General features: G+C 48.9%; 11 non-coding genes across 11 annotated transcripts; all 11 read right to left on the bottom strand.

The window, feature by feature from the left end:
* Positions 1-1,947: 1,947 nt before the first annotated feature.
* On the bottom strand, positions 1,948-2,033 carry trnay-gua (transfer RNA tyrosine (anticodon GUA)). Its single transcript is given in 2 exon segments — positions 1,948-1,983; positions 1,997-2,033. It is a non-coding gene; the product is annotated as a tRNA-Tyr (tRNA).
* Positions 2,034-4,224: 2,191 nt separating this feature from the next.
* Positions 4,225-4,310, bottom strand: trnay-gua (transfer RNA tyrosine (anticodon GUA)). The gene is given in 2 exon segments: positions 4,225-4,260; positions 4,274-4,310. It is a non-coding gene; the product is annotated as a tRNA-Tyr (tRNA).
* A 4,449-nt stretch (positions 4,311-8,759) lies between these two features.
* Positions 8,760-8,845, bottom strand: trnay-gua (transfer RNA tyrosine (anticodon GUA)). Its single transcript is given in 2 exon segments — positions 8,760-8,795; positions 8,809-8,845. It is a non-coding gene; the product is annotated as a tRNA-Tyr (tRNA).
* Positions 8,846-9,358: 513 nt separating this feature from the next.
* Positions 9,359-9,431, bottom strand: trnaa-agc (transfer RNA alanine (anticodon AGC)). Its single transcript has one exon. It is a non-coding gene; the product is annotated as a tRNA-Ala (tRNA).
* A 2,169-nt stretch (positions 9,432-11,600) lies between these two features.
* trnaa-agc (transfer RNA alanine (anticodon AGC)) lies at positions 11,601-11,673 on the bottom strand. Its single transcript has one exon. It is a non-coding gene; the product is annotated as a tRNA-Ala (tRNA).
* Positions 11,674-13,275: 1,602 nt separating this feature from the next.
* Positions 13,276-13,361, bottom strand: trnay-gua (transfer RNA tyrosine (anticodon GUA)). Its single transcript is given in 2 exon segments — positions 13,276-13,311; positions 13,325-13,361. It is a non-coding gene; the product is annotated as a tRNA-Tyr (tRNA).
* A 2,175-nt stretch (positions 13,362-15,536) lies between these two features.
* Positions 15,537-15,622, bottom strand: trnay-gua (transfer RNA tyrosine (anticodon GUA)). The gene is given in 2 exon segments: positions 15,537-15,572; positions 15,586-15,622. It is a non-coding gene; the product is annotated as a tRNA-Tyr (tRNA).
* Positions 15,623-16,135: 513 nt separating this feature from the next.
* Positions 16,136-16,208, bottom strand: trnaa-agc (transfer RNA alanine (anticodon AGC)). Its single transcript has one exon. It is a non-coding gene; the product is annotated as a tRNA-Ala (tRNA).
* A 1,602-nt stretch (positions 16,209-17,810) lies between these two features.
* On the bottom strand, positions 17,811-17,896 carry trnay-gua (transfer RNA tyrosine (anticodon GUA)). Its single transcript is given in 2 exon segments — positions 17,811-17,846; positions 17,860-17,896. It is a non-coding gene; the product is annotated as a tRNA-Tyr (tRNA).
* Positions 17,897-20,071: 2,175 nt separating this feature from the next.
* On the bottom strand, positions 20,072-20,157 carry trnay-gua (transfer RNA tyrosine (anticodon GUA)). The gene is given in 2 exon segments: positions 20,072-20,107; positions 20,121-20,157. It is a non-coding gene; the product is annotated as a tRNA-Tyr (tRNA).
* A 2,787-nt stretch (positions 20,158-22,944) lies between these two features.
* On the bottom strand, positions 22,945-23,017 carry trnaa-agc (transfer RNA alanine (anticodon AGC)). Its single transcript has one exon. It is a non-coding gene; the product is annotated as a tRNA-Ala (tRNA).
* Between the last annotated feature and the right edge of the window lie 837 nt (positions 23,018-23,854).

Below are 23,854 nucleotides of genomic sequence, written 5' to 3'. Positions count from 1 at the left end.
CTTTCTCTTTTCACCCAGTAACCAGGGCAATGTCCTTCCAGCCAATCACCTGATTTATGCTTCAACCGTCGCCTGCAGCTCCTGCATTACTGAAACACCAGCTGACAGCTAACATTTCCTCCTATCTGCTTTCAACGCAGTAAACCTACGACATTTTCTCCCTGCCCTTCGACTGAGACACTTTCCGCTCCATCTCCGACAGCCGCATCTATTGTGCATTCCAAGCTTCGCAGGCACTTGATGAGACGAATTCCTCCGAATACAAAATGTCCATGGAGAATGCGAGCATCGATCTCGCTACCTCTCGCATGCTAAGCGAGCGCTCTACCGTTTGAGCTAATTCCCCAGTTGATCGCGATGAACTCCTATCATTTGCACACCCCGACAAACACCATTGCATGCCTGCCACAGTTCACCGATACACAATCAGCAGCTCACAGACAGTCACTCACACTCACTCACTCACTCACTCACTCACTCACTCACTCACTCACTCATCAACCCACCTATCTCTGCCACAACACGCATGACCTCAATCTCCAATTCATTATCCATCATGAAAACTATTCTCCTTCCATCCCTTTATACAACTGGTTGTTAACAGCAGTTTCAAATGATCTCTCCAGTTCAATGTAGCGACTAACATTCACTTTACCATCGCCTCCTCACAGAGACATCGGCAAGTACGGAGAAATCTGTCGCAGTCGTGAACATCCATAGTCACCGCAGCTGAAATCTAACCCCTCAAAAACAAGATTTCACCAACAACAACACACTTAACAGACATCGTTGAGGAAAAACTTGTTCACCGCGAGAGCTGCGGATCTATGAAAGGCTCCGCCTCAAAAGGCAGTGCAAGCCAATTCTCTCGATTGAGTCAGTTAGATGCAGCTCCTAAAGATAGCAGAGTCAAGGGATATGGGCCGGAACCAGGGATAGGGTGCTGATTGTGGATGACCAGCTATGCTCAGACAGAATGGCGGTGCAGACTCAATGAGCGGAATGGCCTACTCCTGCACCTATTCTCTATTCAGTTGGCGGCGTCATCCACTTCTGACAGATTGTACAACTCCATCTCCAACTGAGCATTCTGTTGGAAATATATACTGCCGTCAAACAGAGCTTCGTCATATCTCCCATCGCAGCCTATTTCTTTGCAGCATCCTCGGACATTTCCGGAAAACTGCAGCCAAATGTCTGGTCAGCTGAAAAGCGGAATGACTGAAGTCGATAACTACCGGAGCATATGCCTTTGTCATGGAAGGATGATGGGCAAGAGAACACAGTGTGTACATAACCAGACCGCAAACCTGTTACAAGAGCTCCCTTGTGCAGAGAGACATAACGTCTTCTTCCGGTCACTTCATGTACAGCTACCTCGTCTATTTCGCAGCTCACACTTCAATCCTCTTGGAAAAATACGAAGAATTTGCTTCCGACTTGTGCCACACACAAATGGGCAGACATGCCCCTCACCTGATACATGTAAAGTGGAACACACCGACAACACTACCGCTACTTAGCTTCGCTTTATACGGTGCCCTCCAACGATGTGCCGAAATTCAGATTCTGGGATCCCTTGCTCTTGCGCTTTGGAATGGATGAAGCTAGAGTGACTGCAAAAAGTCTTCCACCCAAGAGGTCACCGTTCAGGTTCCCCCTGGGCCTTTGTGTCAGTCCCTTCCTCTGAACACTTGCTGCGAAGGGAAGATTTCGATCGTTCTGTTAATCAGGGAGCAGTGAGTGATGTGGTACTGTCAGGGCAGCCTGCGTGATGAAACTGCGTTCTGAAACGTGAGCGAGTGATCTGCTGGCCATGCCTATCATGTGATGAAATGCCTGTTTATTCTGTCCCGTCAAGAGTCGTAGCGAATGCATTCATGTGCGCGCCAGCGAAAAGTTCTGTGGTATGTAATTGATGATGGGCGCAGTAAAAAGAAGACCTGATCCTTCGAGCCGGAATCGAACCAGCGACCTAAGGATGACTCCGTTTCCTCTACAGTCCTCCGCTCTACCAACTGAGCTATCGAAGGAAAAGCGACATCTTTTTCTCCACGTTGGCTCCTACCGATAATCGTTATGCAAAATTCAGCCTGGCATCTGTCGACCGATGGCAACAGCCTGCTTATGACAACTATCTCGTCCTTCCAGCACTGGGGGCCACAGGACACGGGATGATGCATATCTCCGCTCGTCTGACAATTCTAGGTACAGTACCATACCAACACTGCTCTCTCATCGTCCTTGGTCCCGTTGAAATCAAAGGTGATTCACTTTCTCTTTTCACTCAGTAACCAGGGCAGTGTCCTTCCAGCCACTCAACTGATTTATGCTTCAACCGTCGCCTGCAGCTCCTGCATTACTGAAACACCAGCTGACAGCTAGCTTTTCCTCCTATCTGCTTTCAACGCAGCAAACCTACGACATTTTCTCCCTGCCCTTCGACTGAGACACTTTCCGCTCCATCTCCGACAGCCGCATCTATTGTGCATTCCAAGCTTCGCAGGCACTTGATGAGACGAATTCCTCCGAATACAAAATGTCCATGGAGAATGCGAGCATCGATCTCGCTACCTCTCGCATGCTAAGCGAGCGCTCTACCGTTTGAGCTAATTCCCCAGTTGATCGCGATGAACTCCTATCATTTGCACACCCCGACAAACACCATTGCATGCCTGCCACAGTTCACCGATACACAATCAGCAGCTCACAGACAGTCACTCACACTCACTCACTCACTCACTCACTCACTCACTCACTCACTCACTCACTCATCAACCCACCTATCTCTGCCACAACACGCATGACCTCAATCTCCAATTCATTATCCATCATGAAAACTATTCTCCTTCCATCCCTTTATACAACTGGTTGTTAACAGCAGTTTCAAATGATCTCTCCAGTTCAATGTAGCGACTAACATTCACTTTACCATCGCCTCCTCACAGAGACATCGGCAAGTACGGAGAAATCTGTCGCAGTCGTGAACATCCATAGTCACCGCAGCTGAAATCTAACCCCTCAAAAACAAGATTTCACCAACAACAACACACTTAACAGACATCGTTGAGGAAAAACTTGTTCACCGCGAGAGCTGCGGATCTATGAAAGGCTCCGCCTCAAAAGGCAGTGCAAGCCAATTCTCTCGATTGAGTCAGTTAGATGCAGCTCCTAAAGATAGCAGAGTCAAGGGATATGGGCCGGAACCAGGGATAGGGTGCTGATTGTGGATGACCAGCTATGCTCAGACAGAATGGCGGTGCAGACTCAATGAGCGGAATGGCCTACTCCTGCACCTATTCTCTATTCAGTTGGCGGCGTCATCCACTTCTGACAGATTGTACAACTCCATCTCCAACTGAGCATTCTGTTGGAAATATATACTGCCGTCAAACAGTGCTTCGTCATATCTCCCATCGCAGCCTATTTCTTTGCAGCATCCTCGGACATTTCCGGAAAACTGCAGCCAAATGTCTGGTCAGCTGAAAAGCGGAATGACTGAAGTCGATAACTACCGGAGCATATGCCTTTGTCATGGAAGGATGATGGGCAAGAGAACACAGTGTGTACATAACCAGACCGCAAACCTGTTACAAGAGCTCCCTTGTGCAGAGAGACATAACGTCTTCTTCCGGTCACTTCATGTACAGCTACCTCGTCTATTTCGCAGCTCACACTTCAATCCTCTTGGAAAAATACGAAGAATTTGCTTCCGACTTGTGCCACACACAAATGGGCAGACATGCCCCTCACCTGATACATGTAAAGTGGAACACACCGACAACACTACCGCTACTTAGCTTCGCTTTATACGGTGCCCTCCAACGATGTGCCGAAATTCAGATTCTGGGATCCCTTGCTCTTGCGCTTTGGAATGGATGAAGCTAGAGTGACTGCAAAAAGTCTTCCACCCAAGAGGTCACCGTTCAGGTTCCCCCTGGGCCTTTGTGTCAGTCCCTTCCTCTGAACACTTGCTGCGAAGGGAAGATTTCGATCGTTCTGTTAATCAGGGAGCAGTGAGTGATGTGGTACTGTCAGGGCAGCCTGCGTGATGAAACTGCGTTCTGAAACGTGAGCGAGTGATCTGCTGGCCTTGCCTATTATGTGATGAAATACCTGTTTATTCTGTCCCGTCAAGAGTCGTAGCGAATGCATTCATGTGCGCGCCAGCGAAAAGTTCTGTGGTATGTAATTGATGATGGGCGCAGTAAAAAGAAGACCTGATCCTTCGAGCCGGAATCGAACCAGCGACCTAAGGACGACTCCATTTCCTCTACAGTCCTCCGCTCTACCAACTGAGCTATCGAAGGAAAAGCGACATCTTTTTCTCCACGTTGGCTCCTACCGATAATCGTTATGCAAAATTCAGCCTGGCATCTGTCGACCGATGGCAAAAGCCTGCCTAAGGCAACTACCTCGTCCTTCCAGCACTGGGGGCCACAGGACACGGGTTGATGCATATCTCCGCGCTTCTGACAATTCTAGGTACAGTACCATACCAACACTGCTCTCTCATCGTCCTTGTACCCGTTGAAATCAAAGGTGATTCACTTTCTCTTTTCACTCAGTAACCAGGGCAGTGTCCTTCCAGCCACTCAACTGATTTATGCTTCAACCGTCGCCTGCAGCTCCTGCATTACTGAAACACCAGCTGACAGCTAGCTTTTCCTCCTATCTGCTTTCAACGCAGCAAACCTACGACATTTTCTCCCTGCCCTTCGACTGAGACACTTTCCGCTCCATCTCCGACAGCCGCATCTATTGTGCATTCCAAGCTTCGCAGGCACTTGATGAGACGAATTGCTCCGAATACAAAATGTCCATGGAGAATGCGAGCATCGATCTCGCTACCTCTCGCATGCAAAGCGAGCGCTCTACCGTTTGAGCTAATTCCCCAGTTCATCGCGATAAACTCCTATAATTTGCACACCCCGACAAACACCATTGCATGCCTGCCACAGTTCACCGATACACAATCAGCAGCTCACAGACAGTCACTCAGACTCACTCACTCACGCACTCACTCACTCATCACCACACCTATCACATATACATACTCACGCTCTCTGCCACCGTCAATACGCATGACCTCATTCCCCAATTCATTATCCATCATGAAAACTATTATCCTGCCATCCCTTTATACCACTGGTTATTACAGTTTCAAATGATCTCTCCAGTTCAATGTACCGACCAACATTCACTTTACCATCGCTTCCTCACAGAGACATCGGCACGTACCGAGTAATCTGTCGCAGTCGTGAACATCCATAGACACCGCAACTGAAAACTAACACCTCAAAAACAAGACTTCACCAACAACAACACACTTAACAGACATCGTTGAGGAAAGACTTTTTCACCGCGAGAGCTGCGGATCTATGGAAGGCTCCGCCTCAAAAGGCAGTGCAGGCCAATTCTCTCGATTGAATCAGTTAGATGCAGCTCCTAAAGATAGCAGAGTCAAGGGATATGGGCCGGAACCAGAGATAGGGTGCTGATTGTGGATGACCAGCTATGCTCAGACAGAATGGCGGTGCAGACTCAATGAGCGGAATGGCCTACTCCTGCACCTATTCTCTATTCAGCTGGCGGCGTCATCCACTTCTGACAGATGGAACAACTCCATCTCCAACTGAGCATTCTGTTGGAAATATATACTGCCGTCAAAGAGAGCTTCGTCGTATCTCCCATCGCCGCCTATTTCTTTGCAGCATCCTCGGACATTTCCGGAAAACTGCAGCCAAATGTCTGGTCAGCTGAAGAGCGGAATGACTGAAGTCGATAACTACCGGAGCATGTGCCTTTGTCATGGAAGGATGATGGGCAAGAGAACACAGAGTGTACATAACCAGACCGCAAACCTGTTACAAGAGCTCACTTGTGCAGAGAGACATAACGTCTTCTTCCGGTCACTTCATGTACAGCTACCTCTTCTCTTTCGCAGCTCACACTTCAGTCCTCTTGGAAAAATACGAAGAATTTGCTTCCGACTTGTGCCATACACAAATGGGCAGACGTGCCCCTCACCTGATACATGAAAAGTAGAACACACCGACAACACTACGGCTACGTAGCTTCGCTTTATACGGTGCCCTCCAACGATGTGCCGAAATTCAGATTCTGGGATCCCTTGCTCTGGCGCTTTGGAATGGCTGAAGCTAGAGTGACTGCAAAAAGTCTTCCACCCAAGAGGTCACCGATGTTCCCCCTGGGTCTTTGTGTCAGTCCCTTCCTCTGTACTCTTGCTGCGAAGGGAAGATTTCGATCTCTCTGTTAATCAGGGAGCAGTGAGAGATGTGGTACTGTCAGGGCAGCCTGCGTGATGAAACAGCGTTCAGAAACGTGAGCGAGTGATCTGCTGGCCATGCCTATCATGTGATGAAATGCCTGTTTATTCTGTCCCGTCAAGAGTCGTAGCAAATGCATTCATGTGCGCGCCAGCGAAAAGTTCTGTGGTATGTAATTGATGATGGGCGCAGTAAAAAGAAGACCTGATCCTTCGAGCCGGAATCGAACCAGCGACCTAAGGATGACTCCGTTTCCTCTACAGTCCTCCGCTCTACCAACTCAGCTATCGAAGGAAAAGCGACATCTTTTTCTCCACGTTGGCTCCTACCGATAATTGTTATGCAAAATTCAGCCTGGCATCTGTCGACCGATGGCAACAGCCTGCTTATGACAACTATCTCGTCCTTCCTGCACTGGGGGCCACAGGACACGGGATGATGCATACCTCCGCTCGTCTGACAATTCTAGGTACAGTACCATACCAACACTGCTCTCTCATCGTCCTTCTACCCGTTGAAATCAAAGGTGATTCACTTTCTCTTTTCACCCAGTAACCAGGGCAGTGTCCTTCCAGCCACTCACCTGATTTATGCTTCAACCGTCGCCTGCAGCTCCTGCATTACTGAAACACCAGCTGACAGCTAGCTTTTCCTCCTATCTGCTTTCAACGCAGCAAACCTACGACATTTTCTCCCTGCCCTTCGACTGAGACACTTCCCGCTCCATCTCCGACAGCCGCATCTAATGTGCATTCGAAGCTTCGCAGGCACTTGATGAGACGAATTCCTCCGAATACAAAATGTCCATGGAGAATGCGAGCATCGATCTCGCTACCTCTCGCATGCTAAGCGAGCGCTCTAACATTTGAGCTAATTCCCCAGCACATCGCGATAAACTCCTATAATTTGCACACCCCGACAAACACCATTGCATGCCTGCCACAGTTCACCGATACACAATCAGCAGCTCACAGACAGTCACTCAGACTCACTCACTCACGCACTCACTCACTCATCACCACACCTATCACATATACATACTCACGCTCTCTGCCACCGTCAATACGCATGACCTCATTCCCCAATTCATTATCCATCATGAAAACTATTATCCTGCCATCCCTTTATACCACTGGTTATTACAGTTTCAAATGATCTCTCCAGTTCAATGTACCGACCAACATTCACTTTACCATCGCTTCCTCACAGAGACATCGGCACGAACCGAGTAACCTGTCGCAGTCGTGAACATCCATAGACACCGCAACTGAAAACTAACACCTCAAAAACAAGACTTCACCAACAACAACACACCTAACAGACATCGTTGAGGAAAGACTTTTTCACCGCGAGAGCTGCGGATCTATGGAAGGCTCCGCCTCAAAAGGCAGTGCAGGCCAATTCTCTCGATTGAATCAGTTAGATGCAGCTCCTAAAGATAGCAGAGGCCGGAACCAGAGATAGGGTGCTGATTGTGGATGACCAGCTATGCTCAGACAGAATGGCGGTGCAGACTCAATGAGCGGAATGGCCTACTCCTGCACCTATTCTCTATTCAGTTGGCGGCGTCATCCACTTCTGACAGATGGTACAACTCCATCTCCAACTGAGCATTCTGTTGGAAATATATACTGCCGTCAAAGAGAGCTTCGTCGTATCTCCCATCGCCGCCTATTTCTTTGCAGCATCCTCGGACATTTCCGGAAAACTGCAGCCAAATGTCTGGTCAGCTGAAGAGCGGAATGACTGAAGTCGATAACTACCGGAGCATGTGCCTTTGTCATGGAAGGATGATGGGCAAGAGAGCACAGAGTGTACATAACCAGACGGCAAACCTGTTACAAGAGCTCACTTGTGCAGAGAGACTTAACGTCTTCTTCCGGTCACTTCATGTACAGCTACCTCTTCTCTTTCGCAGCTCACACTTCAGTCCTCTTGGAAAAATACGAAGAATTTGCTTCCGACTTGTGCCACACACAAATGGGCAGACGTGCCCCTCACCTGATACATGTAAAGTGGAACACACCGACAACACTACGGCTACTTAGCATCGCTTTATACGGTGCCCTCCAACGATGTGCCGAAATTCAGATTCTGGGATCCCTTACTCTGGCGCTTTGGAATGGCTGAAGCTAGAGTGACTGCAAAAAGTCTTCCACCCAAGAGGTCACCGATGTTCCCCCTGGGCCTTTGTGTCAGTCTCTTCCTCTGTACTCTTGCTACGAAGGGAAGATTTCGATCTCTCTGTTAATCAGGGAGCAGTGAGAGATGTGGTACTGTCAGGGCAGCCTGCGTGAGGAAACAGCGTTCAGAAACGTGAGAGAGTGATCTGCTGGCCCTGCCTATTATGTGATGAAATGCCTGTTTATTCTGTCCCGTCAAGAGTCGTAGCGAATGCATTCATGTGTGTGCCAGCGAAAAGCCCTGTGGTATGTAATTGATGATGGGCGCAGTAAAAAGAAGACCTGATCCTTCGAGCCGGAATCGAACCAGCGACCTAAGGATGACTCCGTTTCCTCTACAGTCCTCCGCTCTACCAACTGAGCTATCGAAGGAAAAGCGACATCTTTTTCTCCACGTTGGCTCTTACCGATAATCGTTATGCAAAATTCAGCCTGGCATCTGTCGACCGATGGCAACAGCCTGCCTATGACAACTATCTAGTCCTTCCAGCACTGGGGGCCACAGGACACGGGATGATGCATAGCTCCGCGCTTCTGACAATTCTAGGTACAGTACCATACCAACACTGCTCTCTCATCGTCCTTCTACCCGTTGAAATCAAAGGTGATTCACTTTCTCTTTTCACCCAGTAACCAGGGCAGTGTCCTTCCAGCCACTCACCTGATTTATGCTTCAGCCGTCGCCTGCAGCTCCTGCATTACTGAAACACCAGCTGACAGCTAGCATTTCCTCCTATCTGCTTTCAACGCAGCAAACCTACGACATTTTCTCCCTGCCCTTCGACTGAGACACTTCCCGCTCCATCTCCGACAGCCGCATCTATTGTGCATTCCAAGCTTCGCAGGCACTTGATGAGACGAATTGCTCCGAATACAAAATGTCCATGGAGAATGCGAGCATCGATCTCGCTACCTCTCGCATGCTAAGCGAGCGCTCTACCATTTGAGCTAATTCCCCAGCACATCGCGATAACCTCCTATAATTTGCTCACCCGGACTAACACCATTGCATGCCTGCCACTGTTCACCGATACACAATCAGCAGCTCACAGACAGTCACTCACACTCACTCACTCACTCATCAACCCACCTATCTCTGCCACCGTCAATACGCATGACCTCATTCCCCAATTCATTATCCATCATGAAAACTATTATCCTGCCATCCCTTTATACCACTGGTTATTACAGTTTCAAATGATCTCTCCAGTTCAATGTACCGACCAACATTCACTTTACCATCGCTTCCTCACAGAGACATCGGCACGTACCGAGTAATCTGTCGCAGTCGTGAACATCCATAGACACCGCAACTGAAAACTAACACCTCAAAAACAAGACTTCACCAACAACAACACACTTAACAGACATCGTTGAGGAAAGACTTTTTCACCGCGAGAGCTGCGGATCTATGGAAGGCTCCGCCTCAAAAGGCAGTGCAGGCCAATTCTCTCGATTGAATCAGTTAGATGCAGCTCCTAAAGATAGCAGAGTCAAGGGATATGGGCCGGAACCAGAGATAGGGTGCTGATTGTGGATGACCAGCTATGCTCAGACAGAATGGCGGTGCAGACTCAATGAGCGGAATGGCCTACTCCTGCACCTATTCTCTATTCAGCTGGCGGCGTCATCCACTTCTGACAGATTGTACAACTCCATCTCCAACTGAGCATTCTGTTGGAAATATATACTGCCGTCAAAGAGAGCTTCGTCGTATCTCCCATCGCCGCCTATTTCTTTGCAGCATCCTCGGACATTTCCGGAAAACTGCAGCCAAATGTCTGGTCAGCTGAAGAGCGGAATGACTGAAGTCGATAACTACCGGAGCATATGCCTTTGTCATGGAAGGATGATGGGCAAGAGAACACAATGTGTACATAACCAGACCGAAAACCTGGTACAAGAGCTCACTTGTGCAGAGAGACATAACGTCTTCTTCCGGTCACTTCATGTACAGCTACCTCTTCTCTTTCGCAGCTCACACTTCAGTCCTCTTGGAAAAATACGAAGAATTTGCTTCCGACTTGTGCCATACACAAATGGGCAGACGTGCCCCTCACCTGATACATGTAAAGTAGAACACACCGACAACACTACGGCTACTTAGCATCGCTTTATACGGTGCCCTCCAACGATGTGCCGAAATTCAGATTCTGGGATCCCTTGCTCTGGCGCTTTGGAATGGCTGAAGCTAGAGTGACTGCAAAAAGTCTTCCACCCAAGAGGTCACCGATGTTCCCCCTGGGTCTTTGTGTCAGTCCCTTCCTCTGTACACTTGCTGCGAAGGGAAGATTTCGATCGTTCTGTTAATCAGGGAGCAGTGAGAGATGTGGTACTGTCAGGGCAGCCTGCGTGATGAAACTGCGTTCTGAAACGTGAGCGAGTGATCTGCTGGCCATGCCTATCATGTGATGAAATGCCTGTTTATTCTGTCCCGTCAAGAGTCGTAGCGAATGCATTCATGTGCGCGCCAGCGAAAAGCCCTGTGGTATGTAATTGATGATGGGCGCAGTAAAAAGAAGACCTGATCCTTCGAGCCGGAATCGAACCAGCGACCTAAGGATGACTCCGTTTCCTCTACAGTCCTCCGCTCTACCAACTCAGCTATCGAAGGAAAAGCGACATCTTTTTCACCACGTTGGCTCCTACCGATAATCGTTATGCAAAATTCAGCCTGGCATCTGTCGACCGATGGCAACAGCCTGCTTATGACAACTATCTCGTCCTTCCTGCACTGGGGGCCACAGGACACGGGATGATGCATAGCTCCGCTCGTCTGACAATTCTAGGTACAGTACCATACCAACACTGCTCTCTCATCGTCCTTCTACCCGTTGAAATCAAAGGTGATTCACTTTCTCTTTTCACCCAGTAACCAGGGCAGTGTCCTTCCAGCCACTCACCTGATTTATGCTTCAACCGTCGCCTGCAGCTCCTGCATTACTGAAACACCAGCTGACAGCTAGCTTTTCCTCCTATCTGCTTTCAACGCAGCAAACCTACGACATTTTCTCCCTGCCCTTCGACAGAGACACTTCCCGCTCCATCTCCGACAGCCGCATCTAATGTGCATTCGAAGCTTCGCAGGCACTTGATGAGACGAATTGCTCCGAATACAAAATGTCCATGGAGAATGCGAGCATCGATCTCGCTACCTCTCGCATGCTAAGCGAGCGCTCTACCATTTGAGCTAATTCCCCAGCACATCGCGATAAACTCCTATAATTTGCACACCCCGACAAACACCATTGCATGCCTGCCACAGTTCACCGATACACAATCAGCAGCTCACAGACAGTCACTCAGACTCACTCACTCACGCACTCACTCACTCATCACCCCACCTATCACATATACATACTCACGCTCTCTGCCACCGTCAATACGCATGACCTCATTCTAAAATTCATTATCCATCATGAAAACTATTATCCTGCCATCCCTTTATACCACTGGTTATTACAGTTTCAAATGATCTCTCCAGTTCAATGTACCGACCAACATTCACTTTACCATCGCTTCCTCACAGAGACATCGGCACGAACCGAGTAATCTGTCGCAGTCGTGAACATCCATAGACACCGCAACTGAAAACTAACACCTCAAAAACAAGACTTCACCAACAACAACACACTTAACAGACATCGTTGAGGAAAGACTTTTTCACCGCGAGAGCTGCGGACCTATGGAAGGCTCCGCCTCAGAAGGTGGTGCAGGCCAATTCTCTCGATTGAATCAGTTAGATGCAGCTCCTAAAGATAGCAGAGTCAAGGGATATGGGCCGGAACCAGAGATAGGGTGCTGATTGTGGATGACCAGCTATGCTCAGACAGAATGGCGGTGCAGACTCAATGAGCGGAATGGCCTACTCCTGCACCTATTCTCTATTCAGCTGGCGGCGTCATCCACTTCTGACAGATGGTACAACTCCATCTCCAACTGAGCATTCTGTTGGAAATATATACTGCCGTCAAAGAGAGCTTCGTCGTATCTCCCATCGCCGCCTATTTCTTTGCAGCATCCTCGGACATTTCCGGAAAACTGCAGCCAAATGTCTGGTCAGCTGAAGAGCGGAATGACTGAAGTCGATAACTACCGGAGCATGTGCCTTTGTCATGGAAGGATGATGGGCAAGAGAGCACAGAGTGTACATAACCAGACCGCAAACCTGTTACAAGAGCTCACTTGTGCAGAGAGACTTAACGTCTTCTTCCGGTCACTTCATGTACAGCTACCTCTTCTCTTTCGCAGCTCACACTTCAGTCCTCTTGGAAAAATACGAAGAATTTGCTTCCGACTTGTGCCACACACAAATGGGCAGACGTGCCCCTCACCTGATACATGTAAAGTGGAACACACCGACAACACTACGGCTACTTAGCATCGCTTTATACGGTGCCCTCCAACGATGTGCCGAAATTCAGATTCTGGGATCCCTTACTCTGGCGCTTTGGAATGGCTGAAGCTAGAGTGACTGCAAAAAGTCTTCCACCCAAGAGGTCACCGATGTTCCCCCTGGGCCTTTGTGTCAGTCTCTTCCTCTGTACTCTTGCTACGAAGGGAAGATTTCGATCTCTCTGTTAATCAGGGAGCAGTGAGAGATGTGGTACTGTCAGGGCAGCCTGCGTGAGGAAACAGCGTTCAGAAACGTGAGAGAGTGATCTGCTGGCCCTGCCTATTATGTGATGAAATGCCTGTTTATTCTGTCCCGTCAAGAGTCGTAGCGAATGCATTCATGTGTGTGCCAGCGAAAAGCCCTGTGGTATGTAATTGATGATGGGCGCAGTAAAAAGAAGACCTGATCCTTCGAGCCGGAATCGAACCAGCGACCTAAGGATGACTCCATTTCCTCTACAGTCCTCCGCTCTACCAACTGAGCTATCGAAGGAAAAGCGACATCTTTTTCTCCACGTTGGCTCCTACCGATAATCGTTATGCAAAATTCAGCCTGGCATCTGTCGACCGATGGCAACAGCCTGCTTATGACAACTATCTCGTCCTTCCTGCACTGGGGGCCACAGGACACGGGATGATGCATAGCTCCGCTCGTCTGACAATTCTAGGTACAGTACCATACCAACACTGCTCTCTCATCGTCCTTCTACCCGTTGAAATCAAAGGTGATTCACTTTCTCTTTTCACCCAGTAACCAGGGCAGTGTCCTTCCAGCCACTCACCTGATTTATGCTTCAACCGTCGCCTGCAGCTCCTGCATTACTGAAACACCAGCTGACAGCTAGCTTTTCCTCCTATCTGCTTTCAACGCAGCAAACCTACGACATTTTCTCCCTGCCCTTCGACTGAGACACTTTCCGCTCCATCACCGACAGCCGCATCTATTGTGCATTCCAAGCTTCGCAGGCACTTGATGAGACGAATTGCTCCGAATACAAAATGTCCATGGAGAATGCGAGCATCGATCTCGCTACCTCTCGCATGCAAAGCGAGCGCTCTACCGTTTGAGCTAATTCCCCAGCACATCGCGATAAACTCCTATAATTTGCACACCCCGACAAACACCATTGCATGCCTGCCACAGTTCACCGATACACAATCAGCAGCTCACAGACAGTCACTCAGACTCACTCACTCACGCACTCACTCACTCATCACCACACCTATCACATATACATACTCACGCTCTCTGCCACCGTCAATACGCATGACCTCATTCCCCAATTCATTATCCATCATGAAAACTATTATCCTGCCATCCCTTTATACCACTGGTTATTACAGTTTCAAATGATCTCTCCAGTTCAATGTACCGACCAACATTCACTTTACCATCGCTTCCTCACAGAGACATCGGCACGAACCGAGTAACCTGTCGCAGTCGTGAACATCCATAGACACCGCAACTGAAAACTAACACCTCAAAAACAAGACTTCACCAACAACAACACACTTAACAGACATCGTTGAGGAAAGACTTTTTCACCGCGAGAGCTGCGGATCTATGGAAGGCTCCGCCTCAAAAGGCAGTGCAGGCCAATTCTCTCGATTGAATCAGTTAGATGCAGCTCCTAAAGATAGCAGAGGCCGGAACCAGAGATAGGGTGCTGATTGTGGATGACCAGCTATGCTCAGACAGAATGGCGGTGCAGACTCAATGAGCGGAATGGCCTACTCCTGCACCTATTCTCTATTCAGCTGGCGGCGTCATCCACTTCTGACAGATGGTACAACTCCATCTCCAACTGAGCATTCTGTTGGAAATATATACTGCCGTCAAAGAGAGCTTCGTCGTATCTCCCATCGCCGCCTATTTCTTTGCAGCATCCTCGGACATTTCCGGAAAACTGCAGCCAAATGTCTGGTCAGCTGAAGAGCGGAATGACTGAAGTCGATAACTACCGGAGCATGTGCCTTTGTCATGGAAGGATGATGGGCAAGAGAGCACAGAGTGTACATAACCAGACCGCAAACCTGTTACAAGAGCTCACTTGTGCAGAGAGACTTAACGTCTTCTTCCGGTCACTTCATGTACAGCTACCTCTTCTCTTTCGCAGCTCACACTTCAGTCCTCTTGGAAAAATACGAAGAATTTGCTTCCGACTTGTGCCACACACAAATGGGCAGACGTGCCCCTCACCTGATACATGTAAAGTGGAACACACCGACAACACTACGGCTACTTAGCATCGCTTTATACGGTGCCCTCCAACGATGTGCCGAAATTCAGATTCTGGGATCCCTTACTCTGGCGCTTTGGAATGGCTGAAGCTAGAGTGACTGCAAAAAGTCTTCCACCCAAGAGGTCACCGATGTTCCCCCTGGGCCTTTGTGTCAGTCTCTTGCTCTGTACTCTTGCTACGAAGGGAAGATTTCGATCTCTCTGTTAATCAGGGAGCAGTGAGAGATGTGGTACTGTCAGGGCAGCCTGCGTGAGGAAACAGCGTTCAGAAACGTGAGAGAGTGATCTGCTGGCCCTGCCTATTATGTGATGAAATGCCTGTTTATTCTGTCCCGTCAAGAGTCGTAGCGAATGCATTCATGTGTGTGCCAGCGAAAAGCCCTGTGGTATGTAATTGATGATGGGCGCAGTAAAAAGAAGACCTGATCCTTCGAGCCGGAATCGAACCAGCGACCGAAGGATGACTCCATTTCCTCTACAGTCCTCCGCTCTACCAACTGAGCTATCGAAGGAAAAGCGACATCTTTTTCTCCACGTTGGCTCCTACCGATAATCGTTATGCAAAATTCAGCCTGGCATCTGTCGACCGATGGCAACAGCCTGCTTATGACAACTATCTCGTCCTTCCTGCACTGGGGGCCACAGGACACGGGATGATGCATAGCTCCGCTCGTCTGACAATTCTAGGTACAGTACCATACCAACACTGCTCTCTCATCGTCCTTCTACCCGTTGAAATCAAAGGTGATTCACTTTCTCTTTTCACCCAGTAACCAGGGCAGTGTCCTTCCAGCCACTCACCTGATTTATGCTTCAACCGTCGCCTGCAGCTCCTGCATTACTGAAACACCAGCTGACAGCTAGCTTTTCCTCCTATCTGCTTTCAACGCAGCAAACCTACGACATTTTCTCCCTGCCCTTCGACAGAGACACTTCCCGCTCCATCTCCGACAGCCGCATCTAATGTGCATTCGAAGCTTCGCAGGCACTTGATGAGACGAATTGCTCCGAATACAAAATGTCCATGGAGAATGCGAGCATCGATCTCGCTACCTCTCGCATGCTAAGCGAGCGCTCTACCATTTGAGCTAATTCCCCAGCACATCGCGATAAACTCCTATAATTTGCACACCCCGACAAACACCATTGCATGCCTGCCACAGTTCACCGATACACAATCAGCAGCTCACAGACAGTCACTCAGACTCACTCACTCACGCACTCACTCACTCATCACCCCACCTATCACATATACATACTCACGCTCTCTGCCACCGTCAATACGCATGACCTCATTCTAAAATTCATTATCCATCATGAAAACTATTATCCTGCCATCCCTTTATACCACTGGTTATTACAGTTTCAAATGATCTCTCCAGTTCAATGTACCGACCAACATTCACTTTACCATCGCTTCCTCACAGAGACATCGGCACGAACCGAGTAATCTGTCGCAGTCGTGAACATCCATAGACACCGCAACTGAAAACTAACACCTCAAAAACAAGACTTCACCAACAACAACACACTTAACAGACATCGTTGAGGAAAGACTTTTTCACCGCGAGAGCTGCGGACCTATGGAAGGCTCCGCCTCAGAAGGTGGTGCAGGCCAATTCTCTCGATTGAATCAGTTAGATGCAGCTCCTAAAGATAGCAGAGTCAAGGGATATGGGCCGGAACCAGAGATAGGGTGCTGATTGTGGATGACCAGCTATGCTCAGACAGAATGGCGGTGCAGACTCAATGAGCGGAATGGCCTACTCCTGCACCTATTCTCTATTCAGCTGGCGGCGTCATCCACTTCTGACAGATGGTACAACTCCATCTCCAACTGAGCATTCTGTTGGAAATATATACTGCCGTCAAAGAGAGCTTCGTCGTATCTCCCATCGCCGCCTATTTCTTTGCAGCATCCTCGGACATTTCCGGAAAACTGCAGCCAAATGTCTGGTCAGCTGAAGAGCGGAATGACTGAAGTCGATAACTACCGGAGCATGTGCCTTTGTCATGGAAGGATGATGGGCAAGAGAGCACAGAGTGTACATAACCAGACCGCAAACCTGTTACAAGAGCTCACTTGTGCAGAGAGACTTAACGTCTTCTTCCGGTCACTTCATGTACAGCTACCTCTTCTCTTTCGCAGCTCACACTTCAGTCCTCTTGGAAAAATACGAAGAATTTGCTTCCGACTTGTGCCACACACAAATGGGCAGACGTGCCCCTCACCTGATACATGTAAAGTGGAACACACCGACAACACTACGGCTACTTAGCATCGCTTTATACGGTGCCCTCCAACGATGTGCCGAAATTCAGATTCTGGGATCCCTTACTCTGGCGCTTTGGAATGGCTGAAGCTAGAGTGACTGCAAAAAGTCTTCCACCCAAGAGGTCACCGATGTTCCCCCTGGGCCTTTGTGTCAGTCTCTTCCTCTGTACTCTTGCTACGAAGGGAAGATTTCGATCTCTCTGTTAATCAGGGAGCAGTGAGAGATGTGGTACTGTCAGGGCAGCCTGCGTGAGGAAACAGCGTTCAGAAACGTGAGAGAGTGATCTGCTGGCCCTGCCTATTATGTGATGAAATGCCTGTTTATTCTGTCCCGTCAAGAGTCGTAGCGAATGCATTCATGTGTGTGCCAGCGAAAAGCCCTGTGGTATGTAATTGATGATGGGCGCAGTAAAAAGAAGACCTGATCCTTCGAGCCGGAATCGAACCAGCGACCTAAGGATGACTCCATTTCCTCTACAGTCCTCCGCTCTACCAACTGAGCTATCGAAGGAAAAGCGACATCTTTTTCTCCACGTTGGCTCCTACCGATAATCGTTATGCAAAATTCAGCCTGGCATCTGTCGACCGATGGCAACAGCCTGCTTATGACAACTATCTCGTCCTTCCTGCACTGGGGGCCACAGGACACGGGATGATGCATAGCTCCGCTCGTCTGACAATTCTAGGTACAGTACCATACCAACACTGCTCTCTCATCGTCCTTCTACCCGTTGAAATCAAAGGTGATTCACTTTCTCTTTTCACCCAGTAACCAGGGCAGTGTCCTTCCAGCCACTCACCTGATTTATGCTTCAACCGTCGCCTGCAGCTCCTGCATTACTGAAACACCAGCTGACAGCTAGCTTTTCCTCCTATCTGCTTTCAACGCAGCAAACCTACGACATTTTCTCCCTGCCCTTCGACTGAGACACTTTCCGCTCCATCACCGACAGCCGCATCTATTGTGCATTCCAAGCTTCGCAGGCACTTGATGAGACGAATTGCTCCGAATACAAAATGTCCATGGAGAATGCGAGCATCGATCTCGCTACCTCTCGCATGCAAAGCGAGCGCTCTACCGTTTGAGCTAATTCCCCAGCACATCGCGATAAACTCCTATAATTTGCACACCCCGACAAACACCATTGCATGCCTGCCACAGTTCACCGATACACAATCAGCAGCTCACAGACAGTCACTCAGACTCACTCACTCACGCACTCACTCACTCATCACCACACCTATCACATATACATACTCACGCTCTCTGCCACCGTCAATACGCATGACCTCATTCCCCAATTCATTATCCATCATGAAAACTATTATCCTGCCATCCCTTTATACCACTGGTTATTACAGTTTCAAATGATCTCTCCAGTTCAATGTACCGACCAACATTCACTTTACCATCGCTTCCTCACAGAGACATCGGCACGAACCGAGTAACCTGTCGCAGTCGTGAACATCCATAGACACCGCAACTGAAAACTAACACCTCAAAAACAAGACTTCACCAACAACAACACACTTAACAGACATCGTTGAGGAAAGACTTTTTCACCGCGAGAGCTGCGGATCTATGGAAGGCTCCGCCTCAAAAGGCAGTGCAGGCCAATTCTCTCGATTGAATCAGTTAGATGCAGCTCCTAAAGATAGCAGAGGCCGGAACCAGAGATAGGGTGCTGATTGTGGATGACCAGCTATGCTCAGACAGAATGGCGGTGCAGACTCAATGAGCGGAATGGCCTACTCCTGCACCTATTCTCTATTCAGCTGGCGGCGTCATCCACTTCTGACAGATGGTACAACTCCATCTCCAACTGAGCATTCTGTTGGAAATATATACTGCCGTCAAAGAGAGCTTCGTCGTATCTCCCATCGCCGCCTATTTCTTTGCAGCATCCTCGGACATTTCCGGAAAACTGCAGCCAAATGTCTGGTCAGCTGAAGAGCGGAATGACTGAAGTCGATAACTACCGGAGCATGTGCCTTTGTCATGGAAGGATGATGGGCAAGAGAGCACAGAGTGTACATAACCAGACCGCAAACCTGTTACAAGAGCTCACTTGTGCAGAGAGACTTAACGTCTTCTTCCGGTCACTTCATGTACAGCTACCTCTTCTCTTTCGCAGCTCACACTTCAGTCCTCTTGGAAAAATACGAAGAATTTGCTTCCGACTTGTGCCACACACAAATGGGCAGACGTGCCCCTCACCTGATACATGTAAAGTGGAACACACCGACAACACTACGGCTACTTAGCATCGCTTTATACGGTGCCCTCCAACGATGTGCCGAAATTCAGATTCTGGGATCCCTTACTCTGGCGCTTTGGAATGGCTGAAGCTAGAGTGACTGCAAAAAGTCTTCCACCCAAGAGGTCACCGATGTTCCCCCTGGGCCTTTGTGTCAGTCTCTTGCTCTGTACTCTTGCTACGAAGGGAAGATTTCGATCTCTCTGTTAATCAGGGAGCAGTGAGAGATGTGGTACTGTCAGGGCAGCCTGCGTGAGGAAACAGCGTTCAGAAACGTGAGAGAGTGATCTGCTGGCCCTGCCTATTATGTGATGAAATGCCTGTTTATTCTGTCCCGTCAAGAGTCGTAGCGAATGCATTCATGTGTGTGCCAGCGAAAAGCCCTGTGGTATGTAATTGATGATGGGCGCAGTAAAAAGAAGACCTGATCCTTCGAGCCGGAATCGAACCAGCGACCGAAGGATGACTCCATTTCCTCTACAGTCCTCCGCTCTACCAACTGAGCTATCGAAGGAAAAGCGACATCTTTTTCTCCACGTTGGCTCCTACCGATAATCGTTATGCAAAATTCAGCCTGGCATCTGTCGACCGATGGCAAAAGCCTGCTTATTGCAACTATCTCGTCCTTCCAGCACTGGGGGCCACAGGACACGGGATGATGCATATCTCCGCGCTTCTGACAATTCTAGGTACAGTACCATACCAACACTGCTCTCTCATCGTCCTTCTACCCGTTGAAATCAAAGGTGATTCACTTTCTCTTTTCACCCAGTAACCAGGGCAGTGTCCTTCCAGCCACTCACCTGATTTATGCTTCAACCGTCGCCTGCAGCTCCTGCATTACTGAAACACCAGCTGACAGCTAGCTTTTCCTCCTATCTGCTTTCAACGCAGCAAACCTACGACATTTTCTCCCTGCCCTTCGACTGAGACACTTTCCGCTCCATCTCCGACAGCCGCATCTATTGTGCATTCCAAGCTTCGCAGGCACTTGATGAGACGAATTGCTCCGAATACAAAATGTCCATGGAGAATGCGAGCATCGATCTCGCTACCTCTCGCATGCAAAGCGAGCGCTCTACCGTTTGAGCTAATTCCCCAGCACATCGCGATAAACTCCTATAATTTGCACACCCCGACAAACACCATTGCATGCCTGCCACAGTTCACCGATACACAATCAGCAGCTCACAGACAGTCACTCAGACTCACTCACTCACGCACTCACTCACTCATCACCACACCTATCACATATACATACTCACGCTCTCTGCCACCGTCAATACGCATGACCTCATTCCCCAATTCATTATCCATCATGAAAACTATTATCCTGCCATCCCTTTATACCACTGGTTATTACAGTTTCAAATGATCTCTCCAGTTCAATGTACCGACCAACATTCACTTTACCATCGCTTCCTCACAGAGACATCGGCACGTACCGAGTAATCTGTCGCAGTCGTGAACATCCATAGACACCGCAACTGAAAACTAACACCTCAAAAACAAGACTTCACCAACAACAACACACTTAACAGACATCGTTGAGGAAAGACTTTTTCACCGCGAGAGCTGCGGATCTATGGAAGGCTCCGCCTCAAAAGGCAGTGCAGGCCAATTCTCTCGATTGAATCAGTTAGATGCAGCTCCTAAAGATAGCAGTGTCAAGGGATATGGGCCGGAACCAGAGATAGGGTGCTGATTGTGGATGACCAGCTATGCTCAGACAGAATGGCGGTGCAGACTCAATGAGCGGAATGGCCTACTCCTGCACCTATTCTCTATTCAGCTGGCGGCGTCATCCACTTCTGACAGATTGTACAACTCCATCTCCAACTGAGCATTCTGTTGGAAATATATACTGCCGTCAAAGAGAGCTTCGTCGTATCTCCCATCGCCGCCTATTTCTTTGCAGCATCCTCGGACATTTCCGGAAAACTGCAGCCAAATGTCTGGTCAGCTGAAGAGCGGAATGACTGAAGTCGATAACTACCGGAGCATATGCCTTTGTCATGGAAGGATGATGGGCAAGAGAACACAGTGTGTACATAACCACACCGCAAACCTGTTACAAGAGCTCACTTGTGCAGAGAGACATAACGTCTTCTTCCGGTCACTTCATGTACAGCTACCTCTTCTCTTTCGCAGCTCACACTTCAGTCCTCTTGGAAAAATACGAAGAATTTGCTTCCGACTTGTGCCATACACAAATGGGCAGACGTGCCCCTCACCTGATACATGTAAAGTAGAACACACCGACAACACTACGGCTACTTAGCATCGCTTTATACGGTGCCCTCCAACGATGTGCCGAAATTCAGATTCTGGGATCCCTTGCTCTGGCGCTTTGGAATGGCTGAAGCTAGAGTGACTGCAAAAAGTCTTCCACCCAAGAGGTCACCGATGTTCCCCCTGGGTCTTTGTGTCAGTCCCTTCCTCTGTACACTTGCTGCGAAGGGAAGATTTCGATCGTTCTGTTAATCAGGGAGCAGTGAGAGATGTGGTACTGTCAGGGCAGCCTGCGTGATGAAACTGCGTTCTGAAACGTGAGCGAGTGATCTGCTGGCCATGCCTATCATGTGATGAAATGCCTGTTTATTCTGTCCCGTCAAGAGTCGTAGCGAATGCATTCATGTGCGCGCCAGCGAAAAGCCCTGTGGTATGTAATTGATGATGGGCGCAGTAAAAAGAAGACCTGATCCTTCGAGCCGGAATCGAACCAGCGACCTAAGGATGACTCCGTTTCCTCTACAGTCCTCCGCTCTACCAACTCAGCTATCGAAGGAAAAGCGACATCTTTTTCACCACGTTGGCTCCTACCGATAATCGTTATGCAAAATTCAGCCTGGCATCTGTCGACCGATGGCAACAGCCTGCTTATGACAACTATCTCGTCCTTCCTGCACTGGGGGCCACAGGACACGGGATGATGCATAGCTCCGCTCGTCTGACAATTCTAGGTACAGTACCATACCAACACTGCTCTCTCATCGTCCTTCTACCCGTTGAAATCAAAGGTGATTCACTTTCTCTTTTCACCCAGTAACCAGGGCAGTGTCCTTCCAGCCACTCACCTGATTTATGCTTCAACCGTCGCCTGCAGCTCCTGCATTACTGAAACACCAGCTGACAGCTAGCTTTTCCTCCTATCTGCTTTCAACGCAGCAAACCTACGACATTTTCTCCCTGCCCTTCGACAGAGACACTTCCCGCTCCATCTCCGACAGCCGCATCTAATGTGCATTCGAAGCTTCGCAGGCACTTGATGAGACGAATTCCTCCGAATACAAAATGTCCATGGAGAATGCGAGCATCGATCTCGCTACCTCTCGCATGCTAAGCGAGCGCTCTACCATTTGAGCTAATTCCCCAGCACATCGCGATAAACTCCTATAATTTGCACACCCCGACAAACACCATTGCATGCCTGCCACAGTTCACCGATACACAATCAGCAGCTCACAGACAGTCACTCAGACTCACTCACTCACGCACTCACTCACTCATCACCCCACCTATCACATATACATACTCACGCTCTCTGCCACCGTCAATACGCATGACCTCATTCTAAAATTCATTATCCATCATGAAAACTATTATCCTGCCATCCCTTTATACCACTGGTTATTACAGTTTCAAATGATCTCTCCAGTTCAATGTACCGACCAACATTCACTTTACCATCGCTTCCTCACAGAGACATCGGCACGAACCGAGTAATCTGTCGCAGTCGTGAACATCCATAGACACCGCAACTGAAAACTAACACCTCAAAAACAAGACTTCACCAACAACAACACACTTAACAGACATCGTTGAGGAAAGACTTTTTCACCGCGAGAGCTGCGGACCTATGGAAGGCTCCGCCTCAGAAGGTGGTGCAGGCCAATTCTCTCGATTGAATCAGTTAGATGCAGCTCCTAAAGATAGCAGAGTCAAGGGATATGGGCCGGAACCAGAGATAGGGTGCTGATTGTGGATGACCAGCTATGCTCAGACAGAATGGCGGTGCAGACTCAATGAGCGGAATGGCCTACTCCTGCACCTATTCTCTATTCAGCTGGCGGCGTCATCCACTTCTGACAGATTGTACAACTCCATCTCCAACTGAGCATTCTGTTGGAAATATATACTGCCGTCAAAGAGAGCTTCGTCGTATCTCCCATCGCCGCCTATTTCTTTGCAGCATCCTCGGACATTTCCGG

Source organism: Hypanus sabinus, chromosome 1 (genome assembly GCF_030144855.1).
Source record: "Hypanus sabinus isolate sHypSab1 chromosome 1, sHypSab1.hap1, whole genome shotgun sequence".
NCBI classification, from domain to species: domain Eukaryota; kingdom Metazoa; phylum Chordata; class Chondrichthyes; order Myliobatiformes; family Dasyatidae; genus Hypanus; species Hypanus sabinus.
This window is presented reverse-complemented; position numbering and strand designations above follow the sequence as displayed.